At 45.2% G+C, this 16353-nt stretch overlaps 1 protein-coding gene across 6 annotated transcripts in view; it reads left to right on the top strand.

Annotated features, from left to right (window-relative positions):
• The first annotated feature begins 694 nt into the window (after nt 1-694).
• The window catches only part of RFFL (ring finger and FYVE like domain containing E3 ubiquitin protein ligase), a 35596-nt gene continuing 19937 nt past the window's right edge, over nt 695-16353 (top strand). For 2 of the 6 annotated variants that reach the window (XM_079325038.1, XM_079325034.1), the window contains exons 1-2: nt 695-826; nt 4304-4382. The gene's annotated coding sequence lies outside the window, so the exon portion shown is untranslated. Of the gene's footprint in view, nt 827-4303; nt 4383-12658; nt 13130-16353 lie in introns of those variants that run through there. The other 4 variants (XM_079325039.1, XM_079325035.1, XM_079325041.1 and 1 more) reach the window with 3 other exon arrangements.

Raw genomic sequence — 16353 nt, 5'->3', positions numbered from 1 at the left:
TGCAGCTCTGTAATGCAGAGCTTGGGATATCCCTTTTTCCTGCCTCTTCCCATGCCCAAAACAGCTGGAAAGGCTTGGAGCAGGGCAGTGAATCCCATCCCAAGGCAGGCAGGGCACCTCTCACTCCAAGCAGCAGGGATGCCTTTTGGCACTAAGGGCTTATTTGCTTTGATATATATAAAATGTACATATAAATGTGTGTTTACTCTCAGTGTGTGCATATATGTGTGTATATGGGTAGGGATGTGTGTCCACTTGGCTGTGTCTATCTCTGTATCTCAGGATAAGAGGACAGGAATCTCAAGCTGTGCCAGGGGAAGTTCAGGACATAATGAGGAAGAAAAGGTGATTAAACATTGGAATGAGCTGCCCAGGGCAGTGGTGGAGTCACCATCCATGGGGCGTTCAAGGAGGGACTGGACATGGCACTCAGTGCTCTGGTCTGAGAGTTGTTTTCCATCCCGACCGATTCTGTGATCTCCCTGTGTTTGCTCACTTCCCGTGCGATGCCAATAAACCTCGTGCGCACCCCAGGGACTCTCCCAGCGCACAGGGGACCCCCCCAGTGTCCCCTCCTTCTCCCACCTGCCCGGGCCGGGTCTCGAACCCGCGGCTCTCGGCGCTGCTCCTCGGGGCGCCGCGCAGTCCTCCGGGCCGCCAGGGGGCGGTGCTGCCCCGCCCGGCGGCGCTGGGGCCGCTCTGGCCGCCGGGCCCCGCGGGCAGTTGCCATAGCGCCGCCGCCGCCGAGCGCAGCCCCGGGACGGGACCGCCCGCTGCAGGCCCGCCGGCCCCGCCGCCACCCGGGACGCGGCTCCTCTGGGGGAAGGTGAGGCCCTTGGGGCTGCGGGGCTGCCAGGTGTGAGGGCTGTGTGCGCGGCTGTGGGGCCGCGGCGGGGCTGAGAGGGTTTGGGGAGTGTTGGGGTTTGTGAGGCTTTGGGGAGGCTGCCAGGGTTGGGGGGTGGAGCACTGAGGGGGGCTGGCAGGTCTGGGGAGTGTGGAGCTTTGGGGTACACAGAGAACTGGCGGGTCTGGGGAGTGTGGAGCTTTGGGGTACAGAGAGAACTGGCGGGTCTGGGAGTGTGGAGCTTTGGGGTACACAGAGAACTGGCGGGTCTGGGGAGTGTGGAGCTTTGGGGTACAGGGGGAACTGGCGGGTCTGGGGAGTGTGGAGCTTTGGGGTACAGGGGGAACTGGCGGGTCTGGGGAGTGTGGAGCTTTGGGGTACAGGGAGAACTGGCGGGTCTGGGAGTGTGGAGCTTTGGGATACAGGGGGAACTGGCGGGTCTGGGGAGTGTGGAGCTTTGGGGTACAGGGAGAACTGGCGGCTTTGGGGACGTATTTGAAGCTTTTAGAGAAGCTGCCCGGTGTGGGGCAATGAGGACGGCCGGGGTAGGAGAACAGGTAAGTGTGGGGTCCAGGGGGCCGTGGAGTTGTCACTGAGGGTTATCCAGGGGCTGTGGGGTGAGGGAATGGCTCTGGATTGAGGGACAGAGGGCAGGAGGGGCTGCCAGGATTTGGGGACAGGTGTAGCACCTGGGTTTCGTTTTGGGGAGATGGAGTCAAAGGGTTTCCTCATAGGGTTTCCCTTGTTGGGGGGGAGTGGGACTATGGTGCAGCCTCTTTTTTCATGTCTAAAAGCAGTGATGAGCAACTCTTCCCTCTCTGAGTTCTGCTGCCGGAGGGTTCAGTAGGTTATTCTGCTCAAATTGCTGTGAGAGCTGAGGAATTCTGGATAAGCACCAGCCTTCTGTAGAGCTCTCTGCTTAAATTATTGTCTCTGCATTTTACCGTGTCCAAAGTGTAATTTGGTGTTAAATAAGCTCCTTCCCTGCTCAAAACTGGGGGTGTGCTGCAAAGGGAAAGCTGAGAAAGTCCTTCCTTTGCTGCAGAAAGCAAAATTTGTTCAGAATATAGAAGTCCTCGAGTATCCTTCTGAGCAGTTTGTTCCTCTAAGCAGGTCAAAGTGTTTCCTGTGGGGAAAGTATTGACTCATCCTGTGTTTCTTAGCAGTATTTTAGTGTCTTCAGGTTAATAAATGGCAGCTTTGCAGTGAGAACAGGTCTTGCCTGAGTCTCCTGAGAATGGACAGGCTCAGTGTTTGACTCCAGAAAAAACTCAGGTGTTTTCCAACACTGCAAGCACAGCCAGGTGTGCTTAGTCAAGTGTAGCTTTCAAAGTGGATAGGAAGGGTTCAATTTTACTCCTCTTGGATTAAGCTGTGCTCAGGGTAATGTTTAATTGGCTGAGACAGAAAAGGTTTATTTGTGGGTTATCATTTCAGCTCACTTCCTCCTCTGTGACACACAGTGTGTCTTCTGTGGGGAGCACAGGATGTAACCTCAGTTGGTTTGGGGGAGCTGTTCACAGCAGGGCAGGGACCTGTGACAGTTTTCTGTTCTTTCTAACCTCACTGTGGAGTTGGTGAAGAACTCAGTGGGTCTACAAGAGGCTTTTTTGGCTCTCCATATCATTAGGATGGGAGAAGACAGGTGCATTTTAAGCTGGTGTTTTAATGTGTTTGCACTGTGGTGGGTTGTATTTCAACACTTTGAAGCTCAGATTTTAAGATAAATGATCATTAAGGCATATACATGATTGCATAAACAGAAAGAATTTTAATCCTTTGTTTTCCCACTGTTATTGTTTTTCCACAGCCGAGGAGTGAAGCAGGAAGCTCTGATGAGCTTTACATCTTTCTTACAAATTCCAGATCCTTGAGTTTACCCACCTCCATCTATCAAATACTGGATTCCCCACAGTGGTGGGGAGGGGGATCTTGTAGTGGTTCTCTGTAATCACAATATTTTTGGTGGCACAGTTGGGTCTAATGAACCAAAGCAATCACCTTTGACTGTTGGGAGCTGGGAATCCTGGAGCAGCTGCATCACTCTGTGACTGCACATCCACTCAGCTCTAGCAACTGAACTGAAATGAAACTTAATTAAAGGTTGATTGCCATGACAGTGGTGCTCATGGGTTAATGCTTAATTGCTCAAGTTTTTGCTGAATTGGAATAGTTTTGGAGTCATCATTTAAGTATTTTGTTTAATTGTAGGGTAGAAAAAGTAGGATGGCTTTCAGTGAGGCTCAGTCTCTCATTGTCAGGTACCATGTGATTTGGCTCCCCAGATGAGTGCTGAATGCACTGCTCTGCACTGACAGCACAAAGGAATCATATAGATGAGCTTTTGGGAGGTTAGTGGTCACTAGTTGAGTTTGACTGAAATCTGTCCTCTTCACATCTTCAGTTTTCTCTTTATAGTTGTTGACTTCAGTGTGGGTTTGTGTTGTTTTGTTTGTTTGTTAAATAGTGTCGTTTTCGCTTCTTGTGCAACTTTGCACCATGGTTTGTTGTTAATAATAACTGAGATTGTAAACTCTACAATTAGAGCATGATCTGAACTGCCAGTGCTGTTATTAAACCTGGAGCTTGGACTTTGAACCAGTGTTAGCCTGGGGAGGTGGAAGCAGATTTCCCTGGTGTGCTCTGCTCTCCTGGGCCAGCTCAGAGGGGGCAGTGGAGCTGGGCTGGGTTTGACCCAGCACTGCAGTTTGTGTCTCAGCTCTGGCTGGCTAAAATGCTCTCCTCACCTAGGAGAACACTGTAGGAAAAATGGTGTTTAATTAGGGTTAGGCTACTTTCCTGTCCCTTACAGTGCTCTTTCAAGGGATATGGAATCACAGAGTGGATTGGGTTGGAAAGACCTTAAACAAAACCCAATTAAAGATCCATTGGCTCCATCTCTAAACCTTCTGACCAGTCCTGAAGGATACAGAGCCTGAAATGAAGAAAAATGATCAGAATACATTGAACCAAGTTCTTGTGCTTAATGAAACACACAGTGGGCAGCAGGATAATGTGAGCTGCAGAAAGGTGTGTGCATGTGGCCCTTTTTTGGAAACAGCTGTGTGTGTCCTGCTGCTGAGCAGGGACAGAAATTGGTTCTTCTCTCTAGTCCCAGCTCTGACTACAGACAAAAGCCAGCTTTAGCTGGGTGTGCTGGTGGTCTGGATTGAGCCCTGGTGAGGCCTGTGATGCTGCAGTTCACTGCCTGTGCCTTGTGCTCTGCTCTTCCATCTCTTTACCTGGTGCCAATGTTCCCCCAGCCTTCCCCTGACTGCCCATGGTGAAACCCCAGCCTGGCTCCTGCTCCCCAGAGTAATTCCAGTCATTTTCCTTGCCAGTCCCTCTCTGTGGTTTCCCATCCAGCCTGTTTTCCTCCCCTCCCCAGTGATGGCAGTGTGGAGTTCCCTGAGCAGGGAATGCTTTGCAGGGTGAGTAAGTGCAATCTCTGTTTCACAGGTGGGAACAATCCTGTCACTGCTGAGCTGATGTCAGGACCAGGACTCACCTGCATGCAAAGGTGTCTAATCCCCTGCTGGTAGGTGCCTCTAAACTTGATTATTTAGTCTTCAAACAACATTGCAAGCTTGGAAAATTACCATCTTTTTTAAGAAACTAAGAGTGTGACTGTCAGATCAAGAATTCAGATTTTATTAGGTTTTTTCCTTCTTTCTCAGCTGGTTTCCTCAGAACTGAGATGGCTTATTCTAACCTCTGAAAGGCCTTTCTGGCTTGTTAAATTTATGGTCCCATAAGGACTTTCTTTAGAAAGAATTGTTGTTCTGAGATGCTGTTAATTCTTCTCAGTGTCTGTAAAATCTACAATTTCTTCACATTAATTGCACTTGAGGTTTTCAGTTTACTCAAAAATATTCATCAGGCTTCTTTCTCTAATGCCCTCTGGCTCCTCTGCCAAATAGTCTTGGATTAGGAATTTCCACATTTTATTTCAGTGGAGACTAAAATATTCATTAAACATCAGCTTTTTCTTAATGCTGCCACCTTTTTATTTATATTCAGAAGGTTGTGGGATGTGCTTATAAGAATATATTTAAGGAGCATATGCTTTGAATCTTTTAGTTTAGGCTGATGTTAAGTGAGATTCGAAACTCATTAAATGTAATTTAAATTTAAAATAGTTTCTTTTGGGAGTATCTTGTTGTGTGATAACCTCTGCTGTGAGAAGGATGGTTCCTTTGGGCATTATATATTCTATAAATACACATGGATGATTTCAAATTGCAGTGTCACAAGTGGCATCACTGTATCCACACCACTCGAGCTTTTATTGGTTTGGCTTTTCCCCAAATGAGTCAGGAGCTGCATCCCACAGAATTCCAGACTGAAACTGATGGGATGTTACTTTTTGTTGATGTCAAAATACCTTGCTCAGAGCAAAATGACTTCTGGCACCAGGGGATGGCTGCCAGGTGTCCTTCAGCCAGAGACTCACATCAGCAGTTCCTGTGCTTGAGGTCATCTCCACCAGGTGAGCTTGTCATGCATTAATCAGTTTGCTTCCATGGAAGTCTTGGTGCTTCCCAGGACTTTGCCTGGGCTGTGATTGCTTGGAAATCTGCCCAGCAGTGCTGTCCCTGGCCATGGAAAGGTGATAAGCAGCAGCTGCATGTTCTGCTGTAGTTTAGTTGTAAAATAATCATGGCCAGGCTGGAAACACAACTGGTACTGCAGCTCTGAGGCAGTGAGGTGGATTGCCTTTGAATTTGTTCTATATGTATCTTAAAAAGGAGCTTTTATTCATCTGCTGGAATAGATTTCTTTATAGACACACAGATTTGATAATCTGAGGACAAACTGGCCTCTGGGTTCCTGAATGGTTTTTTAGAATGGCAAATTAATGGTTAAAAGAAGGGAAATCTCTGTTTAGATTAACAAAATAACTTTTTTCTTACTGAATCCATGAACCTCTTCCTATATATGTGCCCAGCAGTCTGGGCTGGTGGATAGAATGTCAAGCTTGATAGATTGTTGGAGCTGGTTTTTGGTAGTTAAACGATAATGGAGCTGTTGTGTGCTTGCAGGGAAACACTGAGCTCTGTGTGCAGACTTCAGCCTGGAGAAAGTTCCAATTGTTCCAGAGAAGGGCAAGTTCTAAAATGCAGCTTCTGTGGCTGGTGGCACAGCTGGCCAGAGCCCTGCCTGTCCTGAGGCCGTTGCACAAGCATTGCAGGAGAGTTTGGAAACAGTTTATTTTTCAGATTCCAAGGAAAGCGTAGATTTCCAAGTCCCCTGTGACTGTATAATCCAAAAAGTAGAAATTGAAGCTGGTTTTTATGTGGGGGCTGTTTCATGCTCTTGGAGCTCAGGGCCAGGTTCCTGCCAGTCAGACAGAGGCTGGTATTGCATAATCCATCCTTCTGTCTCTCAGATGGAAAGGCTGATCATTCAGGGGATCATGGAGCTCCCTGTCAGCTCAGTCAAACCTGATCTGTCACTGTGCATCTTCTGTGCAGAGGGCTCTGGCCTAGGAGGAGCAAGATTTTCTATTATACAGAAGAGAAACAAGAGGGAGTTGAAACATGAATTTTATAAAAATAAAGCCCAAGCCCATCAGTATCCTGTTATTTGTTACTTGCTCCTTTGCACTGGATACAAACCACAGACAGAGTTTTGCAATGAAATACCTAAGTCAGGAAGGTCATTCTGACTGAAGGAATTCCTGGAAAGAATTGAGATGTGTTGTTTACTTGCTGCAAGGTTTCAGGAGTAACTTGGAATGGCTGCAAGGTGTGCAGGGAGAGTGCAGCTGGGATTCAAAGCACCTGTAAATGACTGCCTGTATATGGCAAAACAGCACACTTAGAAACAAAAGACTTACAGAATTTCTTTTTATCTGTCTTCAGAGACACCTGAAATCTGCAAACTACCTTATGTGATCACCCTGATACCATCTCTGACCTCTGCCCTGGGTGAAAACCCATTTCAGGGTTTAAACTGTGTGTGTTTTAGAGAGAGCACACAAGACATTTAATACAGATTTGCCACTTTGGTCCCTTGGAACCCTTAGCATTGCATGATTTCAGTTTGTTCAGCTCTTGCTGTGGTAAAGGCCGTTTATATCAGGTTTTCAAACAATGTGTTCAACTGCATATAATGAATCCTTTTCATCCAACAGAATGTAGGCCAGAGCCCAGGCTGGGTCATGAAAGGCTGTACTTTGTCTGAGGGAAGTAAGATGATCATTCTTGGAATGAGGCCTGTCTCCCTCAGTGCTTCTCTCTCAGAGCCAAATTCACTTGGTAAAACATTGTTCTGGAGGCCTGAGCTTGCTTTTTTTTACTTCTTAATAACATGAGCTAAAGCTTTCATTGCTCTGCCAGGAATAAGAGATGCAGGCTTGACATTAAACCTTATACACAGATATTTTTTTTTTCCCTAAAAATTCCCCTAATGAAAGAAAATGTAACAAAAAGTGTATAAAGTATTACTGTCCACTGACTGATCAGCCTTAATCCTTGATTATGGAGGAAAGAGTCTAAAAGCATTGCCCAAACCTTCTAAACTTCTAGGGAAAAGGGGTTTTTTTACAACATGTACAAAAGATTTGAAATCTAAAATCCTTGATGTTTTCCTAGCCAGCACTTTGACAGTATGCTGCCTCCTTCACACCTTAAGTCCCAAGAATGTTTGTCTTTTTTGGATTCTTTTATATTGTTTTTTGTTTTTAATTCCATACTTGTCAGTAACATTTATTTTAAAGTTGAAATGCCTCTTTAGGTAAAAACAAGCTTTTTGAGAATATTTTACTCTGCATGTTGACCATAATTTTCATTATGAACTGGGAAAGAGTTCAAAACAAACAAAAACCACAAAAATGAACAGGACTTGCATCTAATATTAATTTTTCCTCAAAGTCATCTTCTTTTGTCCTGTTTTTTTTAATATTCTGTGTTTTAAATTTGTTAGGATGCTCTGCAGAATTGCAAGGAGGTTGTTCACTTGCACTTCTTCCCTTAAGTGCCTCACTTCTATGAGCTCTGCAGTTCTCTGAGAGTATTTAATTCCATTATGAATACACTACTGCTTTAAAGAGATGAAATATTGATTCCAGTCCCTGATGGGGCATTTTCTGTATTTTACTTATGGAAAACACAAGCACAGAGAACTGAAGTGGCCCAGACTCACAGAGCTGGAAACTGAAACTAAAAATTCTCAGCCCGAATTTTCCCCCATTATTTATTTCATTACTAATCTGAAGATAATTACCCAATGATTTTTTTCCTTTTAAAATTGGATTTTAGTTTATTTTTAATAGGAATGTCTGGTATCTGATTTAGTTTGTGTAATTAAAAATGGGTCAGTTTCTGTTGAACTATTGAACTGAGATGAGTAGAGTTCAAAAGAGAGGAAAGGTCATGCTGATGTTATCAGGTCAGTGGTGGAAAAGATTGTGTCATCGTGTTTCTTACTGGCAGCACTTACTGCTTGTACTGAAATGCCAGATAAATTGTTTGTTTGGGATCTGAGGACAGAAGTGATGATATTTTGAGGTTTTATTTTAAAAAAATAAGTATTCTTTATTGTTAGAGGGCTGTGTGAAATTGCAATACAGCATAGAATGTTCCCAACCTCCATGATAGTTGGTTTGATTTTATTCTTCATGCCCCAACACCAGGATTTAGTCTAATATGAAAATCTTGTCATTTTACAAAGCAAAAAAATCCCCAGAATGGAAAGAAATGTTCCTGCCAGTTACAGAAAAGCAAAATGAAAATATGCCAGTGCCTGTGTACTGCAGGTTGAGGAAAAAAACCCCACAGAAGGTGAATTTAAAAACCCAACCAAAATGGAGGTATTGGTTTGTGAAGCCCAGTGATTTCTGGAGCACTGACTCATGGTGTGTGAATGTCTGGGCTTGCCAGAAGCCTGCACTGACATGTGACCTTGCTGCCTTGGGCCATGTATGGGAAATTCCCTTCTGTGACAAAGGTGGGGACCCGGGAGATGCAGGTCTCTGCCTGGAGCTTTCCTTTCCTCCTGTAAAATCCATTCTCTGGGTTGGGTCCCTCTGGGGTTCCACATCAGCCTGTGCTGTTTGATCCCATGAGCTGGGTGGGTTTAGGTGAGCTCTGCCAGCCTGTCCTGCCTCTCTTGGTGCTGCTCACAGGGGTTAAAAGGCTTGACAAAGAACTACAATGTTCTGCCATAACTGATGTACAGAGGTGTGGAACAAAGGAGAATTACCTTTTTTTTTTTTTTTTTTTGGATCATGGCTTTAGTTCCCAGAGACAAATGTTTACTTGCATGGTTTGTGGGCTCTTGCAGAATCTCTTCAGGATGTGCCCCCTCAGCTCAGCAAAACCAGATGGCTGTTGGGTTTGTTCATGTCTATTTGAATAAAGCCCAGATTTTGCTGCTTTGTTTTGGATTTCTCAGTCCTTAATGTTGTGCAGAGATTGAGGCTGGAGGGAGAGGCACAGCAATTGAACAGGGAGGGTGGTGAAGGAACCCATGTAGAACCTTCAACCTTAGAAACAAACACTGCAGATGGCTGGAAATGGACTTTTCCACAACACCTGTCCATCAATGCTGCAGAGGGTTCATGCTCATCCTGCTGGCACACACTGGGTGCTAAGGCTTGAACTCTCCCTCAGTTTTCAAGCTCTTCTCCAGGGCTGCATGGAAGCAATTCTGAATTTCAAATGCTTCCGTGCTAACTGGAGATTGGCACAAGAATAATATTTATGGAAATGCTTTGACTACAACTTCAAAGTGCCTCTCAAAGTTCCACCTTTATTAACTTCCTTCAGATGAGAGCAGGGTATTTTCCCCTGTCCACAGATAAGGTGACTAAACCATACATAAACTCACTTTTTTATTGTGCTATCTTTTGTTATCTCAGGAACATAACCAGTCCTCAGGTTTGTGATCAACATCCTGGACCTTTTTTTTAACTGCTGACTAATTTCTAAGTATTTCTGCAGCCTGGGAGGGCAGAGCTCCCACACGGTGTCGGATGTGACGTCTGTGCTGAAGGAGAAGATCTGCAGCTGCATTTTATTCCATTTCAGCACCTAGTTTGGATTTGAATTCAGATTGATTTGGAATAGGCATAGCTATGAAATGAGCCTGCAGTGTTTGTGCTTGTTTCAATGTACCTCAGTTATATACATCCAGATCTGTTTCAGTCCAGCTAAATAAAAATTATCTTTTTTTCAGGCTCTGGTTAAATAGTTTAGAGGTTGCCTGGCAGTCTGCACAGAGCTGGTGCATCCAGTCCTACTGCACGTACACTTTTCCACTTGTATAAATTCCATGGGGTTTAGGTTCATTTTCTGCCAGCAGCTCCTGCAATAAGGTGAGGAGAAAAGTAAGTTTGGCCTGTGAGGAATTTTGTGACTGTATTTTGATTTTGGAGATGTGAAATTTAGAAGTTTACTGGTTAAAAATAAACCCATAGCTTGGCATGACAGATAATTTCCAGGATTTCCAACTGGTGGTGTAATTTATCAGCAAAAACTCTCAATTCTGGGTGTCTGAGACTCAGAGAAAGCCCAGAGTCTGTGGAGCTTTAGAGCCAACTGCAATCCCAGTTTCAGGGAAATTTAATGTAATTCTGGCTAGTCTTGTACAATCCTGAGGAGCTCTATCTGGGAACTGCCCCCATATGCTTGTGCTTCATTCCAAAGCTGAACTGTTGGTAAATATGTAGTTTATCCAGTTGTCATAATGAAACAAGATGTGTGATTGTAGCCATAGGCCTTTGGGGCCAAGAATTCCAATGGAAATAGCTTGATCTCTTTTACCTGGAGTAGGGAATTTGAGATGTGATGAAACTACAAATTCATATCCTTTCTCCTCCCCTTTTTGTCTCCAGCCCCCTGAATTCCCCCATTTGGGAGAAGGATCATCTGTGAAATCAGAGCAGAGGATTCCAAGCTGTTTCCTGGTTAAACTGTGGATCTGCTCCTGTTTGTTTGCAATACCCAAACACTGAAGTCACTGAGTCCACAGCAGGATTTTGCAGCACAGCACAAACTTATTTTCAGCAAGGTTCTATTCTGGGCATTGTAAAATTTGCTGAGAGAGGGAGGTATTTGTAGTGTGGAGAGGGACTCCCTGAAAAGCTCCTGCTGTGCCTTTGGAGCCACTCTCTGGCTCCCAGGTGGGCACAGATCCAAATAAACCTCCCCCACTGTCATGGAGGAATGGTCAAGGTGGGTTTGGAGATGAAGTCTGGATAGGATGGACCCTTCCTGGAGTAGGGCTGGTTAGTGAAGCTGCACAGTTATTTACATGTTCAGGTTTTCATTGAGAATTTATTGCTACCTATTGCAATTACAGTTTTAGCAGTGAACCATGCAACTGAATCCAAGAAAAGCTGTGAGGATAGGAATGAATAGAGAGGAAAATCCAGCATGGACCTTCTTCTCCATAATTAAAAGGACTGGTTGAGTTGGGAGGGGATAGTCTGGGATTCCTGGATTGCTCCTTGCTGACATTTTGGTGGAGAGCTTTGACTTTCAGTGATACTTTTGGGTGTGAGATTAAGGATGGAGACACAGCCACTCATGCAGGATGCTGGGAATGATAAGAAAACAGTATACTGGAATCTTGCTTCTCCAGAGTCTCCTTTCTTCTCTTCCTGGTTTGGTTCGTGCTGTAATTACAACTGATTTAATTCAGCCTTGCTGATGGAATATCAAACCAGTGGCAGAGAGCACAGCAGCTTTTTGAACTGTTTTTCAGCATAACAGGAGAGTGGAAGGGAGACAAACCTGAGGTCACAGTGTGTCCCTTGGGAACAGGTATGGGACTAAGGAATTGAGATAGACTGGATAAGAAAAATAATTTTCTAAAATCACATAATTTCATTAATCACTTTGTTTTGTTTTCTGTTAATTTGCTGGAAGAATGTCACTGAATTGCAAAGGAAAAAGGCAGTTGATTTTTTCCATCTTGGCAGATTTCTCAAGACCTACTTACAGTTAACAGCAAAAAGAACTTTTTATCTAAATATTTTTCAATACATAAAATGCATCTTTGGGTCAAAATAAACAGTTTATATTAAAATAATACCACAGGTATCCGGTTCCTTACAAAACAGGATTTCCAAGCTTCTCATGTTAAAGTGGGGGAAATTTGGAAACAGAGGAAAGTGGGCAAGAGTTGAGTTTGCAGTTCCAGGTGCAAAGCTGGGAGTCAAGTGAGAAGGTGTCTGTTTTGGAATTAACTTTCTGGGCAATGCTTTATAAATCCCACAGTTTTCTAAAACCATTTTCTCCATATCATATGAGAATTGCAACTCTGTTTTCAAAGAGGTGCTTGAAGCTGAGATCCTTTGTGCTTGTGTCAGTGTTGGTGGGATTTCAGGTGGAGCTCTGTCTGTAAACCTCCTGACCAGCATCAGGTGTTGCTGGGAGTCCTGATAAGCACTGTTACAGCTGCAAAATGCTCTTGGAATACCTGCTGGATTTTTGTCATGTATATAAGAACTCGTAATTTTCCTCTCAGCTAAGCCAGTTTTCCAAGGGCTTACCTGGCCAGTGGTGTGCTCAATGTAAAGCAGGTTACAGCAGCATGAAAGGAGCTTTGTCTGCAGGATGGTTCCTCTGCAGCACAGAATGGGGAGTGATGTTCTGCTGCCCTGGGCTCAGCAGAGGCAGGCTGAGCTCTGTGGCTGTGCTGAGCACCCCTGGCCCCATTCCAGCTTGTTCCTGCTCTGCCTTGCACCCTGCCCCAGCGGGCTGCCCTGTTTGTGCTCAGTGGATGTCACTTCCTTCATTAAAATGCTGGTGCCTGGCCAGGTTCCCTTCCTTTGGGCTCGCCCGCTCGGAGCCGCGGCGCTGCCGGGTCCAGCTGTGTGCCACCTCCAGGAGCTGCTCCTGCCTGGCCTGGGGGGATCTGCTGGGCTTCTGAGCCCACACACACAGCCTTTTGGAGGGGTGGGGAAGCACAGGTGCAGCTGTGTTGAAGAGGGGCTGAAGATGGATTATTGCTGGTGGGTGCAAACTGTGCTTCCAGCCTGGGACGGTGTGCATCCCTTGGAGGAAGTGTAGCCAGCGTTGGGAATGGGGTGCCAGTGGCAGCCTGCTCTGGCCAGCCTCTGGACATGAGGGTGTGGGTGCTGCTCAAGGGCATCCCCTGATGTGCCCAGCAGCACAGGCACTCCTGGATGCACAGGATCACAATCAAGGGGACACAGAAATCCTGGACACCCTGTTCTGAGCTCGCTGTGGACTGACCTGAGCACTCTGCCTTTGTGACTGGCCAGGGACTCACCTGAAGAGTCTTAAACTGACATCGGAGTTGCTGATCAGACTGGTGAGCAATTAAATATTTGTCTTTGTAAGGATTTGTTGCATGCTTAGGTGATTAGAGATGGGAAATGTCTCCAGGCTTTTGGAAGGCACAGAACAAAATAGAAATGTTTCCTCCTTCCATATCACAATTTCTTGTGTGTCCCCTACCTGAACACTCCTGTTCCTAGCTGTGATCTAGTGCTGATATTTATTTGCTCAAGGTGTGCATGCTATCACCTTGAGCACAGGTGAATTAGTACCTTTACTCATAAACATATTTTTTCCTATCCCTACCTAAAAATCTGATTATTATTTTATACATTTAGATGTACATTATTACACAGATTAGATGTATGTTCCTTGTGTTGGATTTGTGTCCCATCTCTTCCTTTTATCCTGCTCTGTACTGGTTAAGACACTCTGCAAATATCATGCTCAGACTGGCAACCAGCTTCCTTCCCTTGTCCCTTTTACAAGTGGCTCATTTGCTGACTTTTCCAGCTGTCCCAACATATGGCCGTTCCCATTTATCATAATTCAGGTCTGTGCCTGGGACAAAGGCTGATAAAAATAATACTTTGTACATAAGTGGCATTTGAGCAGATTATTCTATAGCTCTGTTATCAAGCAAATGCTGTTTTTTTGACCTTATTCTGAATTCAGATTGTAAGTGGTGGGTCATTAGTGAAACTAATTTTAGCAAAGCATTTCTTATCAGTGCAGGTTTGTTGGAATTAAATTCAAAAAAGCAGCAAATTGTAACAATGACCAATTGTGCAACACTATTAATGGGGCACCAAGGTGGTTAACTCATTAAATACTTAAACCATTTCAAATATCATTCATCAAAGTGAGATCTGATTCATTTTACAGGGGCTACAGTGTGGATTAATAACAGAAATAGTAATCTTCAAAGTGAGCTATCAACATAAGAGCATTTTAAAGCCTTTTTTCTGGTCTCCTGAACAATTGCCTTGATCTTCAAGTTACTTGATGTGGCAGGAACTAATGACTTTGTGATCAGCATTATCCCAGGGTTGGTGAGTTGTGTTAGATTTGTCTTAGCAGAGTTGTGGAGGACACAGTGTGTGTGTCCAGGTCAGACCTGTGTTGTTGTAGAGCATCTGTGGCTGCTCACTGCAGGTCCTGAAGGCAGTGAGGAGGTTCTGAAGTGGGAAGGGGGGATGAGGGGCAGTGAGGAGCTGGGTGGCTCCTTGTGCTGAGCAGAGGTGAGGGGGCAGCTGTTGAGGCTGATGAGCCAAGAGCAGTGCAGGGAAGGCAGCCCTGGCAGAGCTGCTTTTGCATCTCCCTCCCTTTTTGGCACCCAGCTCCATCTGCAGTAGCCTCGAGGGTCACCAGCCCTGCTGTTCCAGTGGTTAAAGGCCTCTCAGGAGCACAACTACTTGCTGCTGTGGTTTCTCCTTGTGTGGGAGTAAAATCAGCTGCTTCTGGGAGCTCAGTTCCTTTTGATCCCTTGATACAAGTGTCTCCTTGGTGCTGCTGCATTCCAGCTGCTGAATTCCTGAGCAGTCACGAAAAGGAGCCAGACCCAGTCCCTGAGAGCTTTATTATACAGAGCTGGAAACTCACTGATTCTGGATGTTCCTTTGCTTGTTCTAGCCCCTTGTTGTTTGTACCCTTAGGAAAATAAAGGCAGGTTTTATATTCAAACATAAACCACAGTTTCCCTCTGCAGCCACAGCCTACCCTTTGATGAAATCCAAACAGCATGTGTAATAAATCCTTGTGGAGGCTGTGATCCCTGATACTCCAGCTAGCAAGGTTATGGCAGTGATATTGCATAGAGAGTGAGAACCTGAGTTGAAACACTTTTGGAAATGAAGATGGAAAGTGTAAGAATCCAGGCCTGCATTATGAATCTTGTCAACTATGGAAGGGAGGAAAGCTTTGACATCCTTGGTATTTCCTTCAGAATTAAATTAATACAGAACTCATGATGTTGTGTGGAAGGTGTTAATGAACTGGTGATGAAATGAATTTCACTCACCTGTTTAAATCCAGTGAAGAGAGTCATGGCATGCACAGCTTCATACTGGAAAAGTAAATAATCAAATAAAAAAAACAGTCTAGCAGAGCATGGTGGAGTGCTGGCACCACTTTGTCCACGGCAAGCACCTCCCTGCCATTTATTAGATTTCTTCTGGCTTTCCTTAGAGCAAGTGCAGGGAGGAGATGAAAGCCCCTCTTCCCAAGGTGCTGATTGCTGTGTGGGTGGATGTGTTTGCAGGTCCGGGATGCACTGTTTGATCTGGTGTCTCCACCCTTGATGAAACTCCCTCTCCCTTTGCCCTGGCAGATGCTCCAAGCACGAGGATTTAGGGCAGGTGGTTTTTGGCTGCCAGCAGTCACTGTTGGGTGCCTGCCATGGAGCTTCCAGTTTGCCAAACCCAGCTGAGCTGTGTGGCTCCAGTTGTTTCTGTGGCAGCACAGGCACCTTGTCCAAGGGTAATGCTGCTGTCAGTAGTGCCTGTAATGTCAGCTATGCCAGTAAATCCACATCTTTTATTCAAGAGGTTCCTCGAGAATTCCTGAAATCCATGTTGTCATTAAGTTTTCCAAGCTGTCACAGTGTTGTTAGCCAAGTTACTGTAAGTATTTTCCCAGCCCTGGAGCACAGAATTAGCTCTTTCCACTGGGTGATTTTTTTTTGTCTGGGCATTAATTTGTCCCTTTGTAGCTGTGGAGCTCCTTGGGTGCAGGACAGCAGCTCCTTTGCAGAGGATTGACAGGATTTGTACAGGGCAGGACTGTGGTTCTGACTCTGACTGCCACATCTGTAACATCCATCCATCCATCCATCCATCCATCCATCCATCCATCCATCCATCCATCCATCCATCCATCCATCCATCCATCCATCCATCCATCCATCCATCCATCCATCCCTTGGAGAAATGAGCACTTCCTGCACTGTGCTCACCACGTACCTCTGGATTGGTGACAGAATAAATAAGGGAATAATTTTGCTGTAGCAAATATTGTAGAGTTATCAAGGAAATTGTCATCCAGAAATTCCACTGAGGCATTCTGCTTGTAACTTTGAGTCCTCTATTACTGGCAGTGCTCATTTCCTTGGCTCTAAAGCTGATCCTGTCCAGAACAATGGAAAATCCCTCTTGAAGCAGCTGCTGAATCTTATCTGCATTTCTTGCTGCTGTTTCATGCAGCTGTGGGCAGATAGAGATGTTTTACATGTGTGCTCCTTTCTATTCAAGAACAGAAATA

This window comes from Erithacus rubecula (genome assembly GCF_903797595.1).
Source record: "Erithacus rubecula genome assembly, chromosome: 22".
Taxonomy (NCBI): Eukaryota; Metazoa; Chordata; class Aves; order Passeriformes; family Muscicapidae; genus Erithacus; species Erithacus rubecula.
This window is presented reverse-complemented; position numbering and strand designations above follow the sequence as displayed.